The sequence below is a fragment of the Poecilia reticulata genome, linkage group LG22 (genome assembly GCF_000633615.1).
Source record: "Poecilia reticulata strain Guanapo linkage group LG22, Guppy_female_1.0+MT, whole genome shotgun sequence".
NCBI classification, from domain to species: Eukaryota; Metazoa; Chordata; class Actinopteri; order Cyprinodontiformes; family Poeciliidae; genus Poecilia; species Poecilia reticulata.
This window is the reverse complement of record NC_024352.1, coordinates 20656288-20679922: the sequence shown is the minus strand read 5'-3', so window position 1 is coordinate 20679922 and position 23635 is coordinate 20656288. Positions and strand designations below refer to the sequence as shown.

General features: G+C 38.8%; 1 long non-coding RNA gene across 1 annotated transcript in view; it reads left to right on the top strand.

Annotated features, from left to right (window-relative positions):
* The window catches only part of LOC103458967 (uncharacterized), a 37033-nt gene extending 33326 nt beyond the window's left edge, over positions 1–3707 (top strand). The window contains exon 4 of the long non-coding RNA XR_532651.1: positions 3060–3707. This is a non-coding gene — a long non-coding RNA (uncharacterized LOC103458967). The remainder of the gene's footprint in view (positions 1–3059) is intronic.
* Positions 3708–23635: the final 19928 nt, after the last annotated feature.

The window sequence follows — 23635 nt, the reverse complement described above, 5'->3', positions numbered from 1 at the left end:
CACACACACACACACACACACACACACACACACACACACGCACACACACACACACACACACACACACCTAAACGCATGCACACACACACACAGCTGTTGCAACATTTCTGCAAAAAGAAGCTAAAATGTTTCCTCAATTTTTCTCTTTGTACATCTCTCTTTTACTTCCTTATTGAGCAACGTTTAAATCTCTACAGAGAGCTGGACTCAAGTTCAAGTTTATAATATGAAAAACAGTCTATTAAACAAAACGATCTCCAAACAGTTAATGTAGCTCATTGATCACTCATTTGTCATTTAGTTGCTGATTGATATAATGAAAGGTTGGAGCAGTAATGCTTAAAAACCGCCTCATGGTGCTGGACCCGATTCTCCTCCAGGGGAGCAAAAAACTGAAAACATTTTCCACATACTAACGCACCACAGATGTTGAATGAGAGAAAAACAAAATTACAACAGGTGGGAAGTTCAGAGCCCCGCAAAGAACAACGAGGAAATTCAGCTGCTGAACATCCTGAGCATGTGGAGGCATCCTCCGAAAAAGAAAAATATCTGAATAAAGAATTAGTAGACATGAATGTAGAAGGACTTTACATCGAAACACTTTAGCTTGAATGTAAGCTGTAGTTTGAACTGGGGAGAAATATTTCACACAAAAGCAGCCGCTGCTGAGAATTGCTTGAATATTTTGTTCTTCAGAGTTGTGTTTTTGTCGGAACTTATTTTCTTTAAGTTTCTGTTTTTGTCTCTTCTGCCTTCCGTTCTGCGTTTTTCTCCAGCTTCCCTGATCACCTCCTTGATAACAATGCCACCACCTGCTCTGATTCTCTTTACCTCACCTGCAGCCACTTGCCTAATCAGCCTCCCTGGTAGATATATGCTTCACCTCCCACAGATACTCGCTGTGTTGTTTATTTGGCCTTGTTTGTTTCATACGAGCTCCGATTTCAGCAGAACTTTCAGATTTAGTTTATTTAAACTTTTTGTTTCAAAAACTTCTTCCCTCCTGCGTGTAGCATCCACATCCTCACATGTCTTTAGATTTTGTTTCTAGCATGTTTTGGCACTTCTGGTATTCTTTTTTTTATTATCTTTTAATGAAATGTTATTCTGTTTCAATATATCAGATGTCACACATTTAGGATGTCATGTTAAAGATTTAACCTGTTAAATCTGGTGGCTTCATATATTTTTAAAGCTATAACATCACTTTATTCATATTGTATTTAAGAAGATTCAAGAGTGGATAGATGTTTCCATTTAGCTGCACTCTATTAGGTTGCTAACCAACTCTTCCACCTAACTCTTTACTTGAATTTCATAGCTCAAAAGGCTCCATTCATCATGCCTGGCCGGTAAACAGAAATATTTAAGCACAGCCAAAGCTCAACTTACTTTCTGGAAGGATTTTCTCCATATTTAAACAGAATTTAAACACCCATGTGTATGCTCACACAGCATACATCTATACTCAATAGTTTCTCAGATTTATAGGTCCTATGCCTGCTTGCATCCAGCACCAAATTCCTTAAGAACATAAAGCCAAATGGATTACCTTTTGATTGGTCCTTCTTGGACGGCGTTCTGCCATTCGAGGCGAGCTGGCTTGGCATCCATTCCAACCAAAACACACATTTCAGTGTTTTGATTAAATAAGTAATAATATTGTAACACTATAAAAATAGACCTGGACAGCTATTAGTGAATCAAAAAATCAAAAAATCTCTCTTGATGAAATGGGGTGACAGAAATTTATACAACGTGTTGATTTTTAATTACTAAAATACACGCATTATATTTTTAGATATGCTGACAGCAGAATCTTCTGGATAACGCTTTACTGGTGTTTTGGCTTCAGATGGAGATTCTGTATTAGTGGACAGTTGATAAGACAAATTGTGTCAGGAAGGTTAACAAAAAGCTATTGACACATTAAGTATTTTGCTACATTGCTTTAATCTGTACTGGAATGCTTTGTCTGACTTAATATTGCAATTCTTTTAACCACTACAGTGGAAAAATGTTAAGTTGGCTGTTTTTTTTTTCAGTTTACACTTACAGTGGGTCTTTGTAACTTTACACAGAAACAACAGAATCAATGCAACTGCAACTCAAATATTGCCTAATGACTTGATAATAACATTATTTATTCTCTTACACTGCTTTGTCATTGCTTCACTCACCTCAAGATGCTAGATGCCTGAGAACAGAAAGTGAAGTGATGACATTTTTTACTGTCTTATTAATTTAGCTAACAAATATCGGATCACTTAGGAGTTCTTGAAACTTTATTCCCAAGTGGTTAGTCAATCCTTTTAATAAAATTTTAAAAAGTGACATGAAAGAAAAGTAAAGTACTCACTCATGAGGCCTGAAAACATAAAATACGCATCACTGGTTCCAGTATACATGCACTGTTCAGAGAGAGATCACATCAAAAGTCACACACACACAAACAGCACTTGATCTTTCACAAAATCCTGTTCTTTTCTCAACTTTGAACTAAACAAGAATCAATCTGTGTGTCCTGATGTTCATTTAACTAAATATTATACCAAAGAAATTGTTCCAATAATTTATCTAGCAAGTTGTAGCTCTAAATACTGAAGGTTATTGCTCCAGTATCTTCTCAAAAGTTGTAATTTTCTTATTAAAAACACATTTTATGTCAAACAATGAACTGCTGATTGAACTGGTCACCTTCCCAAGTCATACTTAATATTGAATGAAGTCTTGGGAATTTCTTCTACCTTTATATCTCACAGTTTTTACCGACTTTGAAGAAACTTGTTTCCTTCAACTTTGCTCTAAACAGTCCTGGACTATGCTTTAGTACATACTAGCTATAGACGAATCTGTGCTGAGAGGAAATACACAGGTTTTTCCACAGTGACTGGCTGTGGGTTTGGACTCTTGGGTCTGTTGTTTCTTTAGGAAACACTTCTTCCTTGTTTGCTTGAGGGAGATGCAGCAGTCCTGAGCGACAAGAAGCAATTTGGATGAAAATGCAGCTCAGCTCTTACATTGTTATCTCGTATGTTGTTCTTATATTCCCATAGGATGCCAGTATGTGAAACAAGCCTTGTGCCGTATTGTGAGGAGGTGGAAGAGAAAGTAGTGCTGTCTGTGAGAAGAAGGTCAGATGGAGGAAGGAGGTCAGAGGTGAAAATAACAGAAAGGTGTTTCCCATCAAAGGCCTGGCTGCAGCAGAGAGACGCAGCTGTTTGTCTCATCATAAATACTGAATGTCTAATGAAGTTGGTAACATAATCTCAAGATGCCTGTTTCTAAAAGTTTTGAATGTTTTAACAAAAAGTTTGCAATTTCTTTTTTGAAATCTTTGTTTTGCATTTTTTTTAGACTTTTAAGTAGAAAAGGCTGAACTGTTCATCACTCTTTAAAATATGTTTTCACCTGCTCATTTTATTCGTAACTTCGATCCAATAATGTACATTCCTTGAATACATTCAAGTAAAAGTCGTGGTTTGTATTTAAATAGGCAGTTTTCAAAGGTTGGAATAATATTTGCAAATGTTTGTGCAGGAATAAGTTACCCAAGTCTATAGATACATCCTCCTGTTTAATGCACATTTAACTCTGAAAATCATTATATATGAACACCTTTCTGCTAAATTTAATTAATTATTTTAGCATGTACTTGATATATAAAAATATTTATTGATAAATTGCCAATAAATTCAGGTTTCAATGGGGTTAGGGTCTGATCTTTGACTACACCATTTCAACACCTTGATTCTTTTTGTTTCAACTATTCTGTTATTTGCTGCAGGATTTGAGATTATTTTCCTTTTTCAGATGTCCAACAGATGTCCTCCCATTCATAAATCATCATGGTAGAAGTTCAGATGATGAATCCTCCACCACCATGCTTAATAGTTGATATGAGGCATTATGTTTATGTTTTTTTCTCTAGACCAGGTCCTAAGATTATGACCAAACATCTCAAGATGAAAACATTTGTTTTAGTGAATCTTAATTTTTAAACTCTACAATAGAACAAGATCATACTTTTTTTCATATTTCTTTCACCAGTGATTGTATTTTTTAATATTTTACCTGCTCACTCTGCCTGTTGCCCACTACATTGTAAGTTTTTACAATGTCTTTTGATGCTCAGACTGAATTTTAAAAATCACCTTTTTCTTCAGCTTACATTAATAGTCTCTAACTTTTCCAGCACCACTAATGTGAAGTGCATTACTTTCAAATGACTCAGGGGGGTTGTGCTATATTTGAGCTAGAGTATCAAGGTTTAAAATTATACATTCCTGGCTGTATTAATCCCTTAAGCCCTCGGCTGTTTTTTTAAACTTTCACCTGGAAAAACATCGTCGGATTCGGTCTGTAACAGCTCCACAACTTCTGAGGCAAAATGAACAACCTCAGGCTGAAATGATAGGAGACACTCCTGATACACAACAGGAACAAACCTGTTTCTGAAGGCAAAAACTGCAGTCTATTTTTATTGTTGATGGCGTCTTAAAAATGACAACGAAGCAGCATCTGCATGTATTTAGAGGACAGATTTTGAAACAGACTGCAGGAAGTTTGCTGTTGGTTGGGCCATTATTTGCACATAAAAAACAGCATTTCTGTACTTGTGATCAGTAAAAACTGCTTTGACGATGAGCTGATTATAAAGTAGGTGATCAGAAAAGAACAACATCAAACTAACATCTGAAAAATCTGCTGCAGCACCTAAAATTATGTCCATGTTAATGTTCTCTTCTTTTATCTGCTGAAATGCTACAGATGTTAGCTTGTTCAGGTAATTCTGTGTGTTTAAGCATCCTCCTTGTTTCAGTTTAAGGTTTGATTAGGAGTCAGAACATGTCATTAAGTCTTTTTACTGCCTGTTACTGGCAGAAGATGACCACAGAATATTAAATGGGAACAATAAAGAACAACCGAGGCAGCTCTCGCAGAATACTCACACACTCAGGACCTACAAGATGAATTGAACAAATAAGAATCCACAGAAATACAGTCCCACAGATGCAGAGTGTAGAATATCAGGATATTGGCTGCTCTCTGCTCAGATTTATGGAGGCCAATTGAATGATCCTGAGTAGTGAGAGAGTGTATTTTGGCAGGGCTCAGCTGCAGCCTCCCGGCCAACACACACTTCCACATATTAACCGGCAAAGTCAGTGGAAGGCCTCCTAAGCAAATACAGAATGAAAACAATATCCATTAAAGCGGTGGATGGTTCAGCCTAAGTCAGAGCAGCTCTGAAAGCAGCACTGAGTGACGAGCTGTCATCACTCAAACACACGGTTTCTTTAGTTTGACCAAATCTGCTCTACTATGCAGGAAGCATGTTTCGGATCATCTCTTGGATCTCCTATAAAATGGAGCTTGGGCGTCTGAACAGGAGTATGGTCCTTATTATCTCCTACAGGCCTGATGTACTGACTAAAACTGAGAACCTTCAGAAGAAGTGCGCCTGGCTGAAAATCATTTAGGTTTTCATCCTTGAGGCTTCTAAGACTTTGAAACACAGTACAAGGCTCCACTGTACCCTTGAATACTAAACTGTGAATAGTGGTTTACTATTCATGGATTCTCCTATTTGTGGATTATTTCCGTAGATGTTTTTGTGGCACGTATCTAAAATATTTTAAAGAAAAAATGCAGCTTGGACAGCTGAAATGCCTAGGTGCAGCACTACTTGACATACTATTGGCTGGCATTTGCAAATCCACCAATCAAGGAGCACCATTTATTTTCCTTGGCACTGATTGGCTGTTCCAGAGTAGTTTTCCAGAATCTCCTATTGTATGTTTTTACCTCTAATTCCTAAAGAGCATTTCACTTAATTTTTATATATAACTTCTAATCAGGGCAATACAGTTGTTGACATTATATAGGATCTTTAGGAGTTTTGTGTTCAAATAGTTTTATGTAGGAAACCCATCAGTTCCAGCTTGGAGAGAAAAGCTGAAATATTTTCAGTGAGTGTTTGTACTCTGCTCCGTGGGATGATTTTATGGATAACTGGTTCCTTTACCAACGGAACACATTGGGTGAAAATAGAAAAAAAAGAAAAGAATTTTGATGTAAAAACTATACATGTGGGCATAAATTCACATTTATTTATAAAACACCTTTAATTGAACAATTTGTTTGACCAGTGCTGTTCACCATGAAAACAAATCAAAGCATAGATAGTAATAAAATATAACAAAAAGTATGACCAATAAAATGAATATTCATTTCCAACAAATGGAAATGAAAGACCCAAACTATGTGAAAAGCCAGTGAAGGCAGATGGCAAGAGAAGCATGTCTGGTATTTAATGGAAACCTGTTCCATAATGTTGGAGTTAAACCAAAGGTCAGGATAAAATGAAAGTCTGATGATGACACTAATTTCAATCCAAATTTGTATGTATTTTTTATTGAGTTTTGGCATCATGTGAGTCTAAGTCAAACATTCTGTGGTAAAATAAAAGAAAATAAAAGCATAAAAAACTTGAAGTATGATCATTTAAAACATATCAGAATACATATTCAGATTTAAATGGTGAATGATGTTTCTGCTGTAAGGTATTGCTAAGCTATGTTGATAAAACCAGGATATTTGTGTTTTTGTTTTTTTTTTTTTTCCATCACTCTCTGTCTCCACATTCCTGTTCCCGTCGATGGAGATGTTCTGTGTGAATTTTACAAACACTGTTCATACAAATCTCATGGCAAACTACAACTGTTCTTATATTTATTATTATTATTTTTTGATGCTCAAGAATAAGTAACTGCAATTTATGATTGCTACTTGCCAGTTGCCAGTTTCAGATGGAATATTCTGAAATTGCCTCCCATGAGGCTGACGAGGAGGAAACTGTCCCTGCAATTATCTCTGAGCATCTTCCTCATATCAGACATACAGAAAGAATAGATCCTTGCAGTTTTCTTGCAGCAAGAAGCACAAAGATCCTGCATGAAATACAGCAGAGCTGCTGTTGCTGTGCTGTGATATCTTCTCAGAATTTATGCAAGTGTTTACGAGACATTGCATCATTTTGTTCATTTCACACATGAGCAGTAAAAGAGCATTTTTTGGCACCTCTGCCAGAGACAGACCCAAGTTTGGGTGTCCTAATAAAGGAAGAATTATTTAGCTGGCACTGGCAGTGCTGATTGAGACTTGAGCTTTAATTAAAGATTTCATGCATCCCAGTTTCTGGCAGACGTTGCCGCTTCCTCTGTTTCTGCTTCAGTTCCTGCCAACGTCTTTTCAAACGCAAACCTCCAGTCGTCTGCTGAACTCATCCGGGGACATGCAGGAGAAATGAGTTCAGTCACACAACTTCACTTCTTCCTCAGCCTGTCTGCGATGCCAGGGTTTCCAACCTACAGTCACTGAGAAGAGTCGGTGAAAGGCCACAGTGTTGCTGACAGCTGCAGCAACTCTCAAAAGGCCACATTACAGGTGTCTCAGCCTGTTTTGTGCAACTACGCACTTCATAGAGCAAAGGGAAAAGTGAAATAAATTGACATATGAGAAGCTTTAAAAGCAAAAAAGTACAAAAAAGAAAGGTAGTGTGCACATAAAATGCTTTCAGGTTTTAATGAAAACTGAAAACTGTTGGTGCCAAACTGAAACACACTTTAAAAGACTAACATATTTGAAACTCTAATAAGAAACATGTCGAACAGAACAGTAATAAATAGATAAATAAACAGTGCAGTTTGGTTAAGCCACCAGCATCATTTCCCCATAGAAACCATGAACTCACCTGCTGATGAACTCTACATGTTTTGCAGCCTGTCCTGTCATTTATGTCCTGCACAGCTGTAATTGCAAAGTGCATCAGTCAGAAACAATTTGCTCTGAACAACTCAGTGACTCAGTGATGTGGAAGCTGAGTGCGTGTGTTGAGCAGCGGTAGAGATTAACTGATTAGTACAGCAAACAATTTTTAGTCTGAACTAAGCTTCCTCCAGCTCCTCTCCAGCCTGAAGAGAAGCTGCAGTGCATCACACAGCTGTGTGGTGCACACAGCAATGGGACATCTAGTCCAGCTGTGTCCTTTCCTGGTTCCTCCCTTTTGCTCCAGGTGACTTTTAGTCAGTAACTTTTTCTTTCAGTAATGTCTAATTGTTCTTTTAGTTTAAGTGTTCAGTTATCTTGGCTGCCCTCTGCAGAAGGCTTAGGGTTGTAATCCAGCGAGATGCTGAACAAACCTCTGAAGTCAGTTTGAAACTTGCCTGCAGTTACAGATGTATTAGTGGAATGACTCGGCATGTGGGAAACCCTGGCTACTGCTACCAAATCCGGTTTTAAATCATTCTTTATTCGGTAACTCTTGATGCAAAATAAGCTGAATAAATCTCTCTAATCAAGTTAACGATGTAATAATTAACCGTTAATTATTAATTAACCGTTAAATTTTATAATCGTTTCCCCTGTTTAGTCACAAACTGCATTAAGACTGTAAATTTGATGCCATTATTTAAAATTTGGTTGTGAGCGTAACATGTGGATGGATTTTAAGGTGGGTGTAGAGGGCGGGCGTGTTTAATTTCTTCATTCTAATCAGTGAATCTTTCATATGTTTTCCGCCTAAAAAACAAGTCTGATGTTTTTCCCATCATGTTCTCCGCTGCTCAAGTCGCCGATGGGCTTCAAAGACAGTAAAAACCTTTTAACAAACCATAAGATCTGCCTGCAACAAAAACCCTAAGCCTCTAAAGCCATAAACTTGGAGACAAAAAGCAGGTCAGAGATGTAGAAAAAGAATCCCTGCTGTTCTGTTCGTCTCAGATTTTAACCTGAGAGGAAGAAGTACTCCTTCAGCCAGAATACATCTCACATTATTTATATAGGGGGAAAAAAACAACAAAAAAACAGAAACCATTTGAGCTTGGTTTTCCAGTGGTGTGCTCCCCTTGCATTTTTGAGTGCTGCCTTGGGGGCAGAACTCTCTTCAGAGGATCTCCACATTCAGGACAAGTAACTGGCCCAAAGCATGAGAGGAGAGACTGTGGACACAGAGTAGGTGGCGGTAGGTTTGTTTAGGAGCCATCAGAGTAGCTACACATTACATGGTTTCAACATTGACGTACCCTGGTTGTTTTCTGGTAAATCAAGAAAAGGAGTTCCTGACTTGGAGTCAAACATCGACAGGGAGCAACATGGAAGTTCATATTTAGATTTCTGCAGGATGAAAAACAAAGCAAAACATAGACTCTGTGATGAAGATGTCTAAAACACAGTGGATTATTTTGTCTGAAAGTGGAAAGTAATTAAAAATGTCCAATATGTCTGCTTTGATCTCGGACTTGATGAAACACGTTGGACCAGCAGCAGATGACACGGCTCACAAACTCTTTACTCACTGGATGTTTCACCCTGAAGCAGGACCATCTTGTTTTCTGTCCCTCCCCATTTTCCTCTGAGCCACTAAGACAAAATAAAATGCAGAATAGCTGTTTTCCTTTACTTCCATCTTCCATCAAGTCTGTGTTCACTTTAGCTCAGATAAGATGTTATACTGATGCTGGTTCTGAAATAACTTAGCACAATAAATGTAAGACTTTTGGATCACATTCTCAGTGTGGTGGTTCAATAAGAAATGACTCTGCTCACAGTCAACTCCTCAATTTTTACCAAACTCTTAAAGGGGTTTTGCTTTGTTTTCCGCTCAAGGTTCTGAATATCCCTGTTGGTCATGCACCTCTTTCTGCCACACTTCTTCCTTCCACTCAGCTTTCCATTAATGCCCTGTTATACAGTGCTCTCCTTGCAGCCTGCATATCTCTGCAGTGTTCTTTGAGACACGACTGTGTTTTTGTTATTTAGTCAAACATCTTTTTCTGCGTGACTGCTCTGATGTGCTCAACAGCTCCATGGATTTGTATTCAGATCAGCCGAAAGCCGGAGCTTTCATCGTGCAGAGGATAATTTCACTTGTACATCATGTTATTTCCAGCTCCTGTCCAATTTATCATGAGCATCCAGCACTATGACCTCATATAAGACAGAAAAAAAAATGAAAACCATCAGTTTCCCCATTAAAGTTTCCACGATAGGTGGTTGTTGTTTTTAGCCAGACTTGGGAAAACTGTGGATTTGCAGAGGAGTAGAATAATAAAGATGTCCCATCTGTGTGCTGTTAAAGTGCGGTGAGATCATTCTAGCCCCGAGGTGGGGTTCTGAGTCTGTTATTTCACTGAAGGAGGTGTTCATTTCACAGGACATCCAAAAATAAATCATTCCTCTTTCCGAGCGGCTCTGCAGCTCAGACACCTCAGCTCAAAGTGTTTGACTGAAGCTGCGCGGAGCTGCTGGAGATTTTCCTCAGCAAGTCCTTGGAATTCTTTTTGCTGTTCCATTAATAATCCAGCACAGCCGGAGGGGCTGGGCGCGCATGTTCTGGTCAAGGACAGGAAAACTACTGCTGAAGGTGTTCTTAAATATTTTAATGTTGGGTAGAATGGGGGGGGGGGGGATAATAAGACTGCAGCTTAATGCTCTGGTTTATGATACTGGTGAAAGAGGAAGCTGAGGGAACTTCAGAAGTTCCTCCACAGATGCTCAGTCACAAGAATAGTGAATTTAAAGTAACACTGATCACAACCAATGGCAGAACTACACTGTTTAATAGTCAATTTATTTTTTGATTTTGCCAAGTTTTTTGGCACAAAATGAGCTTTTCAGGAAGTTGCACAAACCCCGTCTGATATAATCTTCATGGCCACAGCTTTGGATGCATTTTCTGTTCTGATTCAGCTGGAGAATAAATAATTGAGGCAGTTCCTTCAATCTAAACGAAGACTCGCTGATGGAATCTCTGACTTTATTCCAGCGTGGCCGATTCCCATGAAGAGTATGGAGAGTTGAACTGAGACTGAGAAAAGGGCAAAATCCTTGCTGCCAGTTGAGTTGATGGAGATTTCAGGGAATCTGGGATCAGTAGATGGTGATTTGTGTTTATGATTCCACTCTGTTTTCTTCCAGAGCGTGATGAGACGGACGGTGCAGCGTTGGAGGACGGACAGGTGAGTGAACCTGGTGATGGGATGTGGAGGATCGGAGGGACAGCCAGAGGAGTGGGAGGAGATTGACGGAGGAAATGTCTTGATAAGTTCACCAGAAAACTTTGAGGATAAAGAGGCAGAGGGAATGGATCCAGAAGGAATTCAAGAATTGGAAAGGTTTCCTCAGAAGGAGGATAACGAAAGGCAAACATCCTCTGAAGCTTCCTCCCACAGCAATCTGATAGCGCCAATGTCTACACACGCCTGTTAAAATGCCGGGTTTTGTGACATAAATTAGAACTATTTCCAGGTTTAATGTGACATTTATCCCATACAACAAAAGAAACATATCTTTTTGAGGGAGATGTTCACAAAAATCTCAATGTTTCCATTTTACTAAGAGTTGAGCACCAAATTATGTGCTGTATTTGCCTTGTCACTATACATTAAAACCAAACCTGTTATTTCTATTATATTTTTATTGGCATGTTTACAGCCTCTTGGGTTTTGAAAATGTAAAAATCTTGTTTTGTGAACCAGGGATAAGAGTGTAGGAGGAGAGGAAAATCTGTTCGGTGTGTACATTTAATCCAATTTCAGCTAAATATAATTTTCTATTAGTTCAAATTGTGGATTCAGTCAGATCAGAGGTTGGAAGTTTTAAGATTTGTAAATCAAGTAGAAAGTTTCCGTCACGTCTTTAAGTCGTCTTCACTGTTAAATGAGGCAGATTCTCACTGATTGCTGATCAGCTCTAATCACTGATCGCAGCATATTTAGCACAAACAGCTCATAGGTTTTAGAAACATCCAGCCTTCCACCGAACGCCTCTTTGTGAATGTTGTTTAAGTCTGCAGGAAGATAGAAGGTCTTCCTCTACAGGTAGTGTAATCAGGATAAAATTCATGTAATCAGAGGGAATATTTTTGCACCGAGCTTCAAACAGTGACTGATGGATATGACTGAGACCAAAGCTCCTCAGTTAAGAAGCCAGCAGGGTTCAGTTTCCTAAGGCCAAATTAGCATTTAAATGAACTTTGAACAAAGAATCTGCTGGTGTGAATGAATGGATCTGAACCTGCACAGGGGCTCACCTGGCAGCTCGACCCATTCATCTTCTCAGCCTCCATCAGGGGGTGGGATGACAACGGATGGTGGTGACAGGTGGAGGTGTCTGTCCAGCCCAACTCACTGGTTCAAAAAGAGTTTGTTTGCCCACGACAGGACCGGATCTAACAGGCCGATCGCTCTGGAGGGACAGCAGATCGTCAGGATAGGATTCACTTCCCAGCTTCTGCTTTCATCCATAAATCAAACTTCATCTGTAAACACACCCCACATCCATGCATGTAATTTTACTTGGCACAAACAGACCTCCGTACCCCTGGGAGTCGGTGGAAGTCCCATGGCTACATATTTCACAGAACTTTGAGGAAAATTTACAATAAAGTCTCCTTTTTTTTGACAAATAATTTATTTTCTCTTCCCTGCTGAACCTGTAAAAGAAGATAAGTGGAAAAGCCACAGTTGTTAAAGAAGAATGTTTAGCTCACGTTTCGGATTACTCCCACAATCCAGGAGAATATTTATGCTCCATATTGACTCTGGTCTTTATCCATAATGTATGCAGTAAATAAATAATCATCCAGGTTGGTGGCTGCTGCCGACTTCCTACTGATGAGGAAATACCAGCGTGAAGTCAGAAGAAAAATAACATAAGTCTTTCTTTTGGTGTGTGTGTGTGTCTGCTCTGCATGGTGTAAACAGACACCAAAACATTGTATGCTTGACTCTTCTGATGATTTTACTATATGAGCTAAACTTCTGCTTTTTTTTTTTTTTAGTTCAAGCTCCAAGAGCCTTTGTGAGCACCTTTAACTGTGAAATGATCATTGCTGTTGTTTAGTTGAGTAACTTGAATCGAGAGCAAATAAAAATAAGACTTAATTTGCCTTGAAAGACTGCTAGGGCAAAAGTTAGGACATTTCCTCTGGCAGAAAGGGTCAGCATCTAGTTTTCTTTTATCTACACCAGATCTTGGCTTAAGGAGAAGAGGAGAGGAAATTAGATTTGAAATGTTGAGATTTTTAATTTTTTTTTAACCATTTTATTTTTACATGACTATGTACTGTAATTTAAGTACACAGCCTTGAGGCCTCCCACAGGTCAACACAATTTGCACTTACAAAATTTTAAATGATGGTGAATGGTATGTGCTATTATAATTATTTATTATCATGGCCTCAAATTAAATTTTGACCCACATTTTACACGGATCTACACAATTGTGTGACTCTGGAGCGGAAACTCATCCATGTCGTCATATCCTTCTGAACTGATTACTGTAGCTTCAGCTTGTTTAGAAAACTCCAAGAAGATTATATTATGTCCAAAATTCAAATTAAATTGAAACCTTTAGCCACACATTATTCCAACTCTAAATTCAATTGAATTTATTCTTAACGCAGCGCTTCAGCACTTCAGAGCAAAACAAGTCCAATTCATATCCACTTTTACAAAATGCCCAAATTATTCAGATACATTCCCTCCTGGTAACACACCAGTTCTGTCAAAATGATAATGAAATGTAGTCAAATTCAGGTGCCTCGCCCTAAGATGTGTATTCAAACTGGTGGCGATTCGCAGCATATACGTCTTGTGCCAAACAAACCTACTTTCAAGTCAAATAAAACTGTCTCATTGCTGCTTTTCTCTGTTTGCGTCTCTCCAGCTTAAAATGTAAGATATCTAAGGAAGCCTAGCATGTTACCAAAGTAAAAAGGAATCAACGGAAAGAAAGCTCTAGAAGAATTCATCCGGCTTCATGCTCCAGGTTGAACAAATTTATACCCAATAAATAAAAATAATTAAAACTCACTCAACTCCATTTTTTTCTGAGATGTAGCTGAATGTCAAAGCAATACTGACATAATGCAGTTTAAATAAAATGTATTATGAAAACAGATGACTCAGCAGAGAATCATGCAGATGGAAATAAACATAGCGAGCAAATATGAGGCGCTTTGCTAATTCACACAAGTTACAATTAACCAAGATATAACAAAAAAAAGTTTGTCTCATGGAAAAAGATGAATAACTATGAATTAATTATTGGTGGGATAGTTTAATTTCTTTCTCATCTGATTAATTGCTAAAAATTGCTTCAGACAGAATTTGACCATGAAATTATCACTGAAGCACAAATTACTTGCTAAAAATTTCACCTACTTCTAGCTAAACTACAAACTTGGATAGCTGTGAAATTCAGTGAAGCAAAGAGTCAAAAACCTGCCATGCTTCAGGGGGACATCCTGTTTTCATAAACTCATACAGATCTTCCAGGACTAATTAATTAGAGTCATATTTCACAACGAAACACACCAAATTAAAAAAAAAACATGCAGCAAGAAGGGAGGCAAAAATAAAAACACAGAGAGCCTGAAGGATGGGTCCATCTCGGGAGAATCTGTCCTGCAGAAACGACACGCCTGAATGTTTCCAAGACTTGCCAGCTTTCACTGTTTTTTCCTTGGAACTTCATGGCAGCAGGCAGAAGGAATTATTGATCAAGAATTTCCCTGGACTTCTGGTTTTAGCAAAACATGAGGATGTCGCTAAACCAGACGGCCCCAACGTGAGCGCTGTTATTAGCGCGGTAGTGTTACAGATGAGCGGACAGCACAGTCACAGTTGGGAGGAGATTTCCAGAAACATTACTTATCCCGGGATCAATTTTACATGTGATTAAACACAGTTAACTAATTATGGTGACAGAATGAGTTATGATTATGGGAGATGATATGAGTCACAACACAGCAGTGAATAGAGCCAAGCTGTGATTTATTTGGAGCAGATGCAAAACACATTCTTGTGCTCCAATAATGAACATCCTGCTTACGAACATCAGTCACTGTCATGTTAATGTTTGGGGACGTTCAGCTGAAAACAGACAACAAGGAAGAAAAAAACAGGTTTCCGTCATTTTAGGGAAGATTTACATAAATGTTTTAAAATGAGATGGAGAGAAATTTTAGATCCTGAATTTCTTAATTAGGTTGCAGCACAAAGTTTTCAGTCAATCCAATATGTTTCTGAAACTCAAGCTAGCTAACGCTAGTTGATTAAATATTGAACTGGTCCACTGTAGAATAGTTCCTTCAACAAATACAAATCTTTTAAGGCATCATAAGAAGCTCTAGTGCCAAAGTTCTCCAGATAAAAAGAAATGAAAACTATGAGTTACAAACCGTGTTCATAGAAATCATTTTCAACAAGAAACTATAGGAATCCAAATCTGTTGTTCTTTTGATGTGTGGTATAAATGAAAGAAGTCAAAAGTCAAACTTATCAATAGGAAGAGATTACTAAGGCTTCAGTCCTAAGAATGAAACAATAATTCTACATCAGAGAAACTTACAAACCATATTTTAGGGATGAGAAAACATATTGACGGCATCCTGCTGGATACATTTTTCACCCCACAAAGTTATTAGGTCCTTCATGTAAACTATTTTGCCTAGAAATTATTTAATCTTATTTCACTATTTTGCTTAGTTTATGTCTTAAAATATTTTCTATTAGACTATGTTATGATGAACACAGGACTCTAAGGACTGTTTTATACCAAAAAAGGTTATTTTGCAAAATATGTTTTTCTCATTAGAGCTTGCAAAGTGTCTTACCTTTAGATGACTTTATTGTGTTTAATTTTTCAGTTATTTATTAGGAGCTGACTCAGCTCTCCAGGACCCCTGTGACCAGAACGTGGCTGGATATTAACAAAAATGGAAGCCTCCCAAGGGATTAGGAAGGAAGTCGTGCTCCTGCAACATTTCTAATAACACCAAATTGGTTTTCATGCCGTTTCTCTTTGAACGTTGGAATTAGGTCTAAAGTTTGGAGTCTGAATTCAGAGCATGCTTAAAACCAAGGGATCAAAAAGAGTCTAAAATTGCTGGCAATTGTGAGTAAAGTGTAACTCCAGTCTAATTTTAGTTTGTTGCTCCAGCCAACCAACTCGCAGAACAATCAGAGAGAGGAGTGGAGCGTCTACAGGTCATTTGACTGTCAGACATGTCATATCTAACTATCTCAGACGTCCAATGTCAGACTCATTAGGCAGACGTGTTGACGTCCACGTCTGACTGATACTGATCCTGTTGTTATCCCGACAGCTTCACGCCTACTCTGCCTTCACCACAAGGACAGCGGACTCCTCTCTTTGTGTGAGCGTTTTCCCCCTCTTCCAGCCCAAACTGTAACCTCATCTCTGCTGATAACCATCCAGCGTCTCCCAGGAGGAAATGACCTGCTGACCTGATGAGACTGAGACCGGCCTGAATTATTAATCTGAGGCTTTTCAGCAGCCGGACGCGCAGAGTCGAGCCGACAGACGGCGTCCTGCCTTTCACAGCAGAGTTCAGGTTATCTCATCAGTTATCCTTATGCTTACAGAAGTCCAAACAAGAGGCAACCTGAATCATGAATGACTCTGTTTTTCTGATGGTGTAAACTGATTTATGAGGGAGTAAAACTGAGAAAATGAAAAGCGTTGAAATGGACTTTTTTGTGCCAAGAACACAGCGGGATTCCCAAAACATTTCCAAACAAGCAAGCAAAAGTAAAAAAACTGATGAGAAATTAGGGTTAACTGTCATACCATTTTAATTTTTTACAGTCGCAAATTTCAATGCGCTTTATTTGAATTTAAACCCAAATAGTGCATACTTTTTAAGCAGAATTAAAACGAAACATTGTTCAACTTTTTCTTTTTTATAAAGATAGATGATCCGGCGTTGCAGAAACATTGAAAAATAAACAAACATATGACTTGATGGACCCGGAGTGGTGCTGAAAGGTCAGACCTGGTCTGACCTGGACTGACAGTTTGTTGGCAGCGGTGATGAGGAGGTGACAGTGAGCCGATCCTAACCGATAACCAATCAGCATCCGCTTCCAGCAGCTTCCTTTGTCTTCTTCTCTGACAGCTGTTCGTCATGGAGATGGTCACAGAGCTGACCTCCAAACACAGGGAGACACGGAGCTGCTCCAGGACCCACAAAGAGAGAACTTTTCCACATATCAGACAGACACTATGCAGTTCTTGAGCAGAGAGCAAAGAGTTTGCTGTAGCTTGTAAAAAAAAACAAAACACACACATAAAGCCTCTTATGGTCAGAAGAGATCTGACCAATCTGACCTCATGTTTAAATATTTATCTCAGCTTGAATCACTTTTGCAGCAGGTTGGACTCCTACAGAGGGGACAAGTTTGGATTTATGAGAAAATATGCTGCACAAAGAAACTACAATGTTTTCTGTTACTTTTGCGCCTGAAGCTAATCAGTCGTTAGCAGCAGTGGGATATTCCAGAGTTAATCCAGGTCTTCGTCTGCAGATCATTTGTTGGCAACAGGGACAGCAGAGTGCCAATTAAAATGCCTGCTTTCCTTTGAAAATTGGACCAAGAATGTTTTTACATTTGTTTTATATATTAATTCACACCAAATTAAGGCCCTCAAAAACAATCTATTTCATAATTATGAGTAATGCATCTCTAACCTCTGATGCCATGATTTCCTACTAAAAACTGGGGGAAATTCTTCCTGCCCTACATTTTGTTCTTGAGTGATGAAAAGATGGAGCAGGACATAAATGGATGGGTCAGATTTTTTCTGTAGGGATCAGGGCATTGGGTTTGTTGAGGTAAATGATCCAAACTTCTACTTATGGGTGGTTATCTTAGAAACAAGTCGGGAAAATGAGCTTCTGGTCAACTTGAGGAGTAACAGAAAGAGTAAAGTTTCTACTCCACAGTGAAACCAGTCGGCTGAGGAGGTTTATCTGATCTGAAACATGATGACACTTCAATACTTTGTAGGCACTTTATGGAGAACAAGAATCCGTTCTTGTATCTTTGCATCCTGAAGGTTTTAGGGAGTGTCGATGAGGAGAGGGATCAAGAGTTTTCCTACCTGTGCAAATGTATCACTTTTATGTTGATTAAAAAGGAATGAGTGGATCGATGTTTACAGCATTAATGTGCCACAAAGAGTATATCCTTACAAAATCATAAACATGGTGGCAATCTTGTACCAAATATAAATTGTTTCACTTTATTCCTTAATTTTTCTTCTTTTCATGTAGCAAAAACTTGGACAAATCAGCCAGTTTTTGGTGCAGTATTGATTTTTTTTGTTGCTGTTTTGGTGGGAAATATTGCAGCTAAACCAGAAATAAACAAACAAACAAACAAACAAGTATTGGATCACGTTGGATGTAATGATGCAAAACTCTGTAAATTCTATCGGGATCTTCTTGTACTAAACCTTAGGCGCTCCAAAAGCTTGACCATTTGCAGTAAACCTAAGCAGACCAGTCTGCTGGTGCGGACCAGAATACAGTATAATTTCACAACAGAATTTTTTTTTTTTTTATGTGCGCATACGCTTAGAATATTTTCCAAACACAAATGAAGCATGCTGCAATGAAATTTTATGCCACATATTAAAGAAAATGTACCCTGAAATGCAGGGTTCAGGTTTGGGGCAGTGGAGTGACACAGCTTGCCAGATGGCTGCTGAGAGTTCAGGATTTGTATTTATTAATTAATTAATTAATTTATTTATTTATTTATTGGCTGCTGAGATTTGCTTTTGCTTTACTTCCTCTGCTTCCTCTTGGTTTTCTCTCTGCTCTGCCTCCTCCTCCTCCTCCTCCTCACCAGCCGCCTCCGACTTTCAGTAAAATAAGGTGCGCAGATGAAAGTGAGCTCGCAGAGGAAGCGGCGCTCTCTCTGCGGCAGGCAGATTTATCTGCGAGTGTTTTCAGGAAAAAGTGATGAGGAATCACTGAATCTTCCAACTGAAATGTCAACACTGAACATGATCAATACCAGGGCTGCGGTTTGAGCTGGGTGTTTGTGTTTCCGCTGTCTCCCATTTTACGCATATCATTTCAGCCTCCTGCATGCCGTAACGGCTCCACCGGCTAATTAAACATGGATGAAACTCGCGGAAACGATGTACAGCATCTCTCCGCTCCAGCATTCTGCAGATTGCTCTGATTGGCCCAGTGGGAGACAGTTCAGTTAGACGATGAGTGTACATTATTTTCCTGATTCGCCTTCAGGAGCCCGGCATCATTATCCGGAATGTATTTGCATGTTTCGCTTCCTTAGCCCCAGACTGACATGAATCTCAGTCATCTCTCTGATCATCAGGACAGATCTGGTCCTTGGAGCTGCTGGAGGAATCTCAATAACTGATGTAAGAATCGATGTTTGGCAGGTCTGAAAAGTCCCTGGAAACGACATCCCATGTTGTTCGTTGGCAGATGAAAGTTTGTTGACAGCATAGATGATTTTGAGGTAATGATGCAAGAGAGATTATTCAGAAAGGTGACACTGAAAACTGAGATAAAAGCCAGGAAATGGGTCATTAAAACAAGTCAAAAGAGCTGGAGGACGGGTGAGAAGTCCCACGCCGTATCCTTTCATTTTAACTCCATGAACAAAGCCGTACGGAATTACCTAGCACCTATTTATACCATCTCTGTGTCAACTTCATTATAGTGCTTTCTGGTTGTCAAATAGTCCAGGAAATTTTAAATTATCTTTTAAAAGAAAACTGCTTTCGATGCGAAGTGAGAATTCTAGCGGGGGATGATGAAGCTCCTCGACTTTCTCCAAGGCAGCGATCTGATGTGTGCAGACATTTCTGCAGACAGTACTGTACACTGGTTCTTAAGGTGGAAAAGACCAGACTGTAGTGTAGTGAAATGTCTTTGTAGGTGATCTCAGGCAATGTAAACACTATATCCTGCCTGTAGCCAATGAGAGATAGGCGCAGGGCTGTCATACCATCTCACAGTTGCTATGTATCCATGCAGTTATTTGAACTTTTCTTTACAAAGATTATATTTGTCAGTGTTGCAAAGCCTGCATAGAAGCCAGACAGCACAGGGATAAAGTTGTGATGAAGTTTAAAGCAGTTTTAGGTCATAAGACAACCAGAAAAAGTATTGAACGTCTCGCAGCGCTCGGTTTCATCTATCACCCAAAAATAAAAACAGCATGGTAGAGCTGCGAACCTGCAAAGAAATGGTGTTGACTGTCTAGTCAAAGGCTGGGCACAGAGAGCATGACTCACTCACCACTCCAGGGATGGACAACTTACTTTATGAAGAAGATGAAAGGAGCTAAATACATTGATGATCAAAAAACAGCCTTTTATAGAGAGAAAAAAAAACTTGAGACTGAGAGGGTGTGGAGGTTTAGAGAGGTTCATTTCAAATCACAGATCTAAATTTGATTAAGATTTGTAGAAAAACTCCATGTTCAGACATTCTGATAAATCTGACTGAGCTTGAGCTTTTAAAAAACTGATACAGACCCAATGGTAAATGTAAGTATGAAGCAAAGTAAAGTGGATTCACAGAATATTGACTCATTTGGGCTAAATAAGGATGCATGCCACACATTTGGAGAAAAACAACTGATCTTAAAAGAAACAATTAATTACTGCTCAAGTTCTTTTGATAAAAAGCTGCACATATGTCTGGAGATCTAAGAATTTCATTAAATTAAATCCATTAAAGTTCATAATTGTCAAAATGAGGAAATCAGATTTCTCCCTGTGACTTTCTGTGATCAACTGGTTAGGGGATGACTAATATGAGAAAACTAGCAGACAGTGTTAGAGTCTGGAAGGGAGTTGGTCTTTTCTTTTTAAGCTTGCCTTATGTCACCACTGACCTTTTAAAATTCTACAGCAAAATCTAAAATCATTTTCTGAAACTTTTTGTTCTGTAGTTGGATTTTGTGGGATGTAAACCACAGCAACGACACAATCTTTGTAGCTTTGAAAAGCAAAATTCTCCTTTGAACATTAAATGTAAAGCATTCAAAAACCAGACGGCAACAGACTGCAGATGTTGCTTTGTGTTATCCTTCACTTCAATCTTTTCATCCAGTGACCTTCTTCCTTTCAGTGTCACTCACATCTTCCAGCCTAACTGCAGAAATTGAGCCCTTCCTCTGGCTGCAGGAGGTAAATGTTACAGGATCAGCACCTATTTCCCCCTCATATCATTTAGCTTATTAAACAGAAGCACGATTGGGGCGTAATTCAGCCAGAAATAATGAATCCATTCCCTCTAATGACATTGATTTGATTCGGCCTCACCTGAACGCCTCGTCCTCAGTGCCGTCTCCTTCCCTTCTCTGCTGTATTCAAATGATCCCCACATGCACTGAGAGGTCCCATCCAACAGGGCAGCATGCAGCTCCAGGTGAGATTAGATGTGACTGCATGATAATGGAGGCACTAATGCAATGACAGCCACATTCACGCTACGCAAAGGTCACGGCCCAGCCAAATTCTTAATCAGCTGGAAATGTCAGAGAGCTAACCTTGGGTCCAAATAAGGGCGTTTAGGACCATGTCAGCATGCAGATGAGTATTCAAGGAAGGAGGAATCAGCAGCTTCCTGTGAGGAAATGAGATGACTGTCAGAAAGCATCACATCATCACTCCATCCAGAAATATTCATTTTATATTCAATTTACGTCACACTGAACTAGATTTTATTTTTTATGTTTGAGTCTTAAAAAAATCGTTCTTATTGCAACTCCTAAAAATAAGGCAAATAATATATTAATTTGTGTTTTTAGTATAAAGTTCTATTATTAGACTGTTGACTAGTTTGTGCCCTTAATGAGGTTTTTGTCCATTTCTGCGTGTTTACAAATAAAAATATATACTTTTAAAGACGCTATTTCATAAGAAAATGAATATCTGCTTAACATGGTGGAGATCAAATAGAAACATTGCCAAATATTAACCCACATATCAAAAAAATAAAAGCATCTTTTTTAAAAAAATACCTTGAGAATCCCAAATTACTAAATTTGTTTACTAAGCTATTGCCAACTCAATTAATTTCATGAATTTTCATCGAGTTTCATCATGAACTTTTCATGTGTGATGATGAAACTCCCAAAGTCAAATCAAATCAACGTAATAAAACTGATGTTTTCTGATTAACAGGGTTCAGTATCAAAACACTGATCTCCCAAAAACACTTAGCCACTTTGGTTTTGCAAGATGTCGGCCTGTGTTTTGCAATACCCAAATATATTTGGTGTGTGTTTGCAAAAACGTTGGCGGAGACCCTCCTGTGGGTTGTAGTGTCACGCTGTGACGGTGAGGCCTGCCTGCTGCTCTGCTGGGGACACACGCCGAGGTTTAGAAACACTGAAATCCTCCGAACGTACACACAGGCTCTTCTGAGCTGCTGCCTTTTTATTTCCTTCCTGATAGCCATGCTGTTTTTTAGAGAATGAATGAATGAAAGGATGGATAACAATATCAAAGCTTTTACAGATGCTCTGTCTTTCACACCTGAAATGGTTTTAAATATGATATATATTCATGAGCCTGCCCAGCAAGAGGGAGCAGCATAATACTCACACAGCTGCTTTGAAAATCCATGATGTTTGAGGTAGTTAACTTGAAATACGTTTTAGGGTGTTAATCTGCTCTGTAAAAATAAATAAACAAAAAATAAATAAATGCAAAATAAACCACAGAAACCCCTCCTGGTTGGAAAAAATGAAGAATTTTAAATATTTATGAGGTAAAGCAATGAGCACATTAATCTTTGCATACTCCACTTGCAGGAGCAGCACCGATAGCCCCTCGCTGACACAGTGTCTCTATATCACACACAGACTCAGACACTACAGTGGAGTAGCAGGAGATAAAACAAGTTGATCCAATTGATCTTTAGATTTGAACTGCAGATAAAAAGTTGGACCTCAGAGACGACAGAACAGCTGATCTGATAGGAATCAGGCAGAAATGAGGAGATAAGAAGTGAGACCATTAAGAGAAGAGTTTGGAATATTAGGGACAACGTTGAAGGAAATGCAACAGGACTGCACAAAGCGGGTATTCTGAATCTTTCATTTGAAAAGAAGATGATGACAATGATGATTTGTAAAGTTGGCACCAAGAGAGTGTTAGGAAAATGTCGATCGGAAAGATGGAACCGAAGTCAAAACACTTGGACCTGACGCAGGGCGCTGTAGTTGGAGGAAACTTGGGATATTAGCATAAACAAGTCACATCAACTGTCAAACACGGTGGTGGAGGGTTGATAGGTTGGCCTTGCTCAGCAATTGTTTCTGCCCATCAATCTGGGAAGCGTCTCAATGCCATTCCCAACGTGTTTGTAATCCATCATTCCTCAATGAGAAAAAACAGATGCTAATTCTATCAGGAATGGACACCCCAGCAGATTCACATCAAGGTCAAAGCACATTATGCCCAGAGAATTAATAATAAATCAAAGACAATCATCTCAGAATCTACAGAAGTCAGTTGGTGTGTAAAGTTTCTGGATTTTTGGAAAAAGCTGAAAAATTCTGAATATTTATGTTTTTTTTTTTTTTTTTTAGAAAAGTTAGAAGTGCTGGTAATCCTTCCAAAGAAGTCATACTTTGGAGAAATTGGAGGGAAAGCCGTCTTCTCGCTAAGAAGGAAGATGCAAGGACAACCACAGGACTGAGTGCGTTCACAGTAAAATGCTTTAGGAAAGTTAAAGAGACCATATGAGCACAAAAACAATACA